Consider the following 6,161-nt stretch of genomic DNA (forward strand, 5'->3'; position numbering starts at 1 on the left):
TCGTGCAGGGTGGTAATGGGGAGGGGCGGTGGCAGTGAGGAAGCTGGGAATTTGAAGGATGTCACCAGTTTCTGGACCTAAAAGCATCTGGGGACAAGAGCATGTGGTCTGTAAGACTTAGAGCCCCAGGGCCTCCAGGGAAGCGACTGCCTCCCACAGCCTGTCCCTGTGCTGCAGTGCCCACAACGCCCCTCTCTCCTTGCAGACTCGCAGGCTGCCTGGATGTGGATGTGCTGGGGGCGGCGGTGGCAGTGGGCGCAGGGTGCGCGGGACAGTCCTTCCTGTGTCGGCCATATACTCGCACATTTGGCACCAGCACGGCTGGGACCCCAGGGGCTGGGGGTGGGTGTTTCTTCAGTCACTAGCATTAACGATGTCAGAGACATGACCCCAGTTCATTTGCACACATTTGGTTGTGAGTTCCCAGAGGGTGGGACACTGGCTCCCAGCTCTGTAGACTATACTCGCATGGACAGCGAGAAGCGAACTTGGTGCTGCATTTGGCCTGAACAGGGCAGCGTGGGGCTTCTCCAGGGTCCAGACGCCCATGGCGATGGCCCTTCCCACAGGCACTCCCGGCAGGCCCAGGGCGCCTCGGCCCCCCCCCCCCCCCCCGGAGGTGGCAGGTAGTCCACGCGCCCTTCTGCCCTGCAGAGGCCGGGCGCCCTCCTGCTGGTGCAGCACCCCTCAAGCCTGTGCCCACCAGCCCCTGGCACGTTTCCCTCCCCAGCAGCAGGCACCGTGGGTCTGCCGGGGACTTTTCCTTTGCCAAAAGCTACCAAAGGCGCCTGTCGTTGCCTTAACTGAACCTGTGGGTCTTTCTTCTGTCTTTTTCTTTCTTTTCTTTTTCTTCTTTTTTTTTAAATCCTTAAGCCGATGATGGGAGGGAACACTGTTCAGTTTGTCCAGACTCTGAGTCGTCCTTGGTCACTGGAGTGTGCAAAACTATGGCAGCCACTCAGGTGCTACTGCCTGGAAACGTCTCTGAAGGGAGGAGGGGCGGGGAGGCTTCTGGCCGTCAGCGTGCATTGCACTAACGTGGGAGGGATCCCCCCACCCCACCCCCGCCCCCGCACTGTCAGTGAAGAGAGGTCTTGGCGGCGGTAGGTTCTCATTTAACTAGGTCTGTCTCCAGCGCCCTGGAGCCTGGTCAGCGCCTCTGGTTCTTTATGGGCAGTTTTGGTGCCGGTGGGTCTGGGCTGTGACAGGCAAGACGCCACTGCTACCGAGAGTGGTCAGCTCAGGAGATCCAGGCCTGTGACCCGAGTGTAATGACCAGTCCGCGTGCAGCCTGCCTCCCGCCCCTGCCTCAGTGTGTTCCCCTCTCCTGCACGGGCCTCGCTCCAATTCAGGCACAGGGGCTGCGAGGGCCCTGGTGGGACGCCGCCGCTCGCCGTGGGGCCCACTGTTCTGACGTGGAAGCAGTTGGGAATGAGGGCAGGCTGGGGCTAGAGTTTTGCTCTCTCGAGATCGTTATTATTTTCTGTGAGCAGATTTATAAACAGTGGAGGGGAAAGTGTGGGAAACCAAACTGGATGGATGGATCGGTAGCTTTTGGCAAAGGAAAAGTCAATCCTGTGTGGCTTTGGCCGCTGGTGAGTGACGCAGGCAGGACGCCTATGCTCACGTCCTCTGGTTCCCTGCCCCCACTACCCCCCCCCCCCCGCCCCCCCGCAGCCTTTCAACCGCAGGGTGGACCCAGGTGGGCAGGACAGATCACCTCTGTTAGCCCAGTACTCAGAGCATTTGCCTTCCCGAGTGCTGGGCTGTCACTATTGTAGACCCCGATTCATTTTTCATCCTATCAACCTGAATATTAAAGTTCTAGAACCTGGGGGAGCACAACAAAGCTTACCTGACTCCAAGATTATATTTGAAGTGAGTAATTAAGATGTAATTAAAAGATTAGAAAGCACTGTTTTATAATACCTATCCCCCCCTCCCCTCAAGAAAGAATAGTAGTGTTCTTTCTTTAAATGTGGCTCTAGGGGAAGGGAACTGATATTTATTTTGTAAATATTATGTGCCAGGCAATATACACATGGTTATTTTGTCCTCAGAAATGCTATGGGATGGTTCCCTTTTACAAGGGAAAGCTGGGGCCCAGGGTTGTCCAGATGGGGAGATAGGATCTAGATTTGGATCCTGTGTGTGACTGACTATAGAGCGGGGTTTTCTCTCTCAGCACCCTGGACACTGAGCTGAAGAACTCTCTGTCTGGAGGCTCTTCCTTGGTCTCTGCCTGCTCGGTGCCAGGAGAATAACCAGAAATGTCTCCAGATGCTGTCAGATGTCCTCTGTGTGGCCACATCACCCCCCTGTGGAAGACGACTGTTTTGCATGCTTTATTTTTCCTGTCACTGCTCATTTGGAAGGAAATGTGAAGTTACCTATAAAAGGACTATAGGTGGTATGGATTACTTCTGTGTCTAGTATTTTTTCTCATTCTCTCTCTCTCTCTCTCTCTCTCTCTCTCTCTCTCTCTCTCTCTATATATATATATATATATATATATATATATATATATATATATATATGTATGTATATATATATATATATATATATATATATATATATATATAGTTAATATGCAAAGTGCCCCCTCGGGAGTTTGACCAGGAGAGAGGGAGTTCTAGTGCTCACTATGATGTGCGCTGACCACCAGAGGGCAGCACGGAACATTGTGGGCGACCAGCTGCGGGGAGGGGGTGGGGAGGCAGGGAACCTGATCAGCCCTGATTGCCATTCAGGCCTAGGGACCCTACCCATGCACGAATTTCGTGCACTAGGCCTCTAGTAAAGTTATAAACACCATGTGGATTATTTGGAAAACAAAATGTTTATAATCACATCCCCTAGAAATATCTACTTTTGACATTTGGTGTTTTCTTCCAGTGTCTTTTTCTATAATAGGTGTAGCTTTTAAAATCATGCTAAAAATATTTTTATCTGGATTTTTATGCTTACCATTATATCAAGAGCTTTTCCGTATAGCATAGAAAATCACTATTGTTTTTAGTAACTGCATTATATCCAATTATCTGTTTATGCCACGGTTTAGTTAACCATTCCCCAAATACTGGACATTCAAAGTTTTCCAATTTGTCCCCATCATAAACATTGCTTTGATGAGCATATTTGCTCAGAGATCTTTATGTAGCCTCCGACAAGTTCCCTAGGATATATATGGCTATGGGGAAAATAAAGTGGGTCAAGTTCCATGCAGATTTCTAGGCTGCGTTCCCTACACACTGTCACAGCACTTCCTGCAAATGTTGGGCTAATGGGGCTGCTCTCTCCATCTGTTCATAAGAATCTTGTCTCTCCTGCTAACTATGAGTTTCACCTTTTAAGAAATGTCTTCATTTAATAGGGAAAAATGGCATTTCATTGTTTTAATTTATCAACCAACTGGCCGCCTTTCCATCTGTATCTGCCTGTTGCTGTTCTGCTTCTCTGAAATAATGAGTTGGATTGCTCTTTTAGTAGCTCTAATTGTGTCCACCCACTTTATGATTTGCTATTTCTCTTTTTTTTTAAATATATATGTTATTGGTTTTTTACAGAGAGGAAGGAAGAGGAATAGAGAGTTAGAAACATCGATGAGAGAGAAACATCGATCAGCTGCCTCCTGCACGCCCCCCACTGGGGTTGTGCCCGCAACCAAGGTACATGCCCTTAACCAGAATCGAACCTGGAACCCTTCAGTCCGCAGGCCGACGCTCCATCCACTGAGCCAAACCGGTCAGGGCTGCTATTTCTCTTTTTTACAGCACAGACTTATAGGCAGTAGAGGGAGACCTTGGGCAAGAGTTAGGGGAAAGAGATGGAAGGGAATGCTTGTATATAAATTGGAGATTAACTAAACTAGAATTAATTGACCCCTGAAGTTGGAAAAGGATAAGAGGGGAGAACGGCTCCTCTTTGAGGTGCACCAATGGTGAGAGGAGGTAGTGCAGAAATATCTGGTCATGAATTTTCCAGGATGGCCACCAGGTGGTGCCACCAGCCCAGGGTGAATTGGTTTCTCTGGTCTTGGAGGGCAGGGTATTAGTGGTCAAAAGGTGAGTGAGGTGATAAGGGGCTGAGTGCCACCACACATATAGGACATTTACTAGTTGGGCATTTGTAACTGACCTGTCAATGTTCACAAGTTGGCATGGTGTGTGTGGAGGGAGGAAGGGCGGGGGGAAGTGGGGGAGGAGGAAGGTTAGGGCTGGTTTAAAAAATTATATATAATAGTTTTATTAAAATATAATTCACATATGAAACACTTAAAGTCTACAATGTTTTTTTTATTATATTCACATCACTACAATAAATTTGAGAACCCCATTCCCCTTAGCCATCACAGCCCCCCAATCTTTACCCCCTTACACTACCCCCAGTTCCCTTTCCCCAGACCCTGACCACACTAATCCCCTTTCTGCCTCAATGACTTTGCCTACTCTGGACATTTCATATAAATGGAATCATTCAATAGATGGTTTTGTGATAGGGCTGGATTCGGGTTGTTACTTGCCCCAGACAAGACGCATCAGGGCAGTTGGATAGACTATTCCAAGCGCTGTGGCATTTTCAGGCTTCTTAGGACAGAGAAAACTACCCAGAACAGCGATTACCTGACCTGATAATAATCAGGATGACCTGGGAAGCTGTCAGAATTGGAGATTCCTAGCCCCAGTCTCTCCAGGAATTTAAATTTTGTAGTTCTGGAGAGTCACTGTTTAGGACCTTGGTCCCAGTCCCCAGGGATTTCTGATCATCGTCTAGCTGTCAGCGAAGTTATGGAGAAAAGGAAACCTGGTGTTGGATGGAGGCAGGCGAAGCGCCTGGCCTTCCCCTGGAGACAGGCTCTGTCAGCTGCGGCTTCAAACCCCGGGGCCGCTCGTGGGGAAGGCGCTCTGCCACGTGGACCTGCTGCGACGCTGGCTCACATCACAGTGTCCTCTTTGACCCAGGTGACAGCAGTGCATATTTGAAGGCCGTCAAACCAACGGCAGCAGGCAGGCTCATTTCCTGTTCGCCTGGCAAACCTCTGCAACGTGGTATATCGGGAAGAACTCCGAGTTAGGAGCCTGATGCCTGCCAGAATATTCTACTGAATACTCCCCAGAGCTGTGTGAGCACCCGGCAAGAGCGGGTGTGAGAGGCGGCCTGCTGCACAAATTAGGGCGTTGGAATCACGGACAAGATGGCACCGTGGAGAGCTTCTTGCCTACCTGCCTCCTTTCCCAGGAGAGAAGACTGTGGGCCCAGAGGGGAAGTTCCTCACTGAAGTCATAGGCCAGCTGTTGCTAGTGCAGTCAGGCCAGGGCCAGGGTCAGACCATTTGCCTCCTCTTTCCTGCCGCGCCTCACTCTTCAGCGTCTCTTCCATTTGGGACCTGAAGAATCCTATCCAATCACTTTTCATTCTTAGAAGTTAGGAAGTGCAGGCCTAATTGGTCTGTGGTTACTGAGCTAGTTGATTTATATTTGCTTTGGATGAGTAGGAGTTAAAATAATGACAGAAGAAAAATCCAAGATTGCATTTATAGGTGGCTTTTCAGAACAGCCCAGAGCAGATCCAAGTTTTGTGAGGCCAGAGGCTTAGGCAATTTGGAAACCCTCTTTAAGAAGAATACAAAATTACAAATGCAGAATTAGGTCCAGGGCCTTGGAAGCAGTCTATGCAAATGAGGGGCCTTGAATCTTAAGCATCATTCACGTTGCTGTAAATCCACCTCTGGGAACAGTAATCCCAAAAGTCCTAGTCATGCATGTTCCGCTAGATTCTTTCATGTGTATAAATACCATGTGTCCTGCCGAGAACCATTTAGTCATCTCCAGTTGCACGAATGGAGGTCATTCTATTGACAAATATGTATCGAGTATCTGCTCCACGTACAGAACACGGATGGGACCCGGAGAGGTAAGGAAGCCATGGTTTAATCAAGTGCGTGATCGTGGGCACTGATACCAGTCATCCTCCCTGCTCTGGGCTGGGCCAGCGATGCCTAAGGGAGCCAGCCCCGATTTTGGTCTCACAGAATCTTCTTCCGCTCACAGTCCTTCTCTCGCTCTCAAATGGGGAATGGACATCAAATGAGTAAGACCCTGTGGGGTTTCTGGCTGAAAAAAAATGTCAAGGTTTAAGTAATATATTAGCGGTTATTCCCC

General features: G+C 49.2%; 1 protein-coding gene across 2 annotated transcripts in view; it reads left to right on the forward strand.

The window, feature by feature from the left end:
- The window catches only part of SCG5 (secretogranin V), a 64,424-nt gene that overhangs the window by 18,841 nt on the left and 39,422 nt on the right, over window positions 1–6,161 (forward strand). The window lies entirely within an intron of this gene.

Source organism: Myotis daubentonii, chromosome 1 (genome assembly GCF_963259705.1).
Source record: "Myotis daubentonii chromosome 1, mMyoDau2.1, whole genome shotgun sequence".
NCBI lineage: Eukaryota > Metazoa > Chordata > Mammalia > Chiroptera > Vespertilionidae > Myotis > Myotis daubentonii.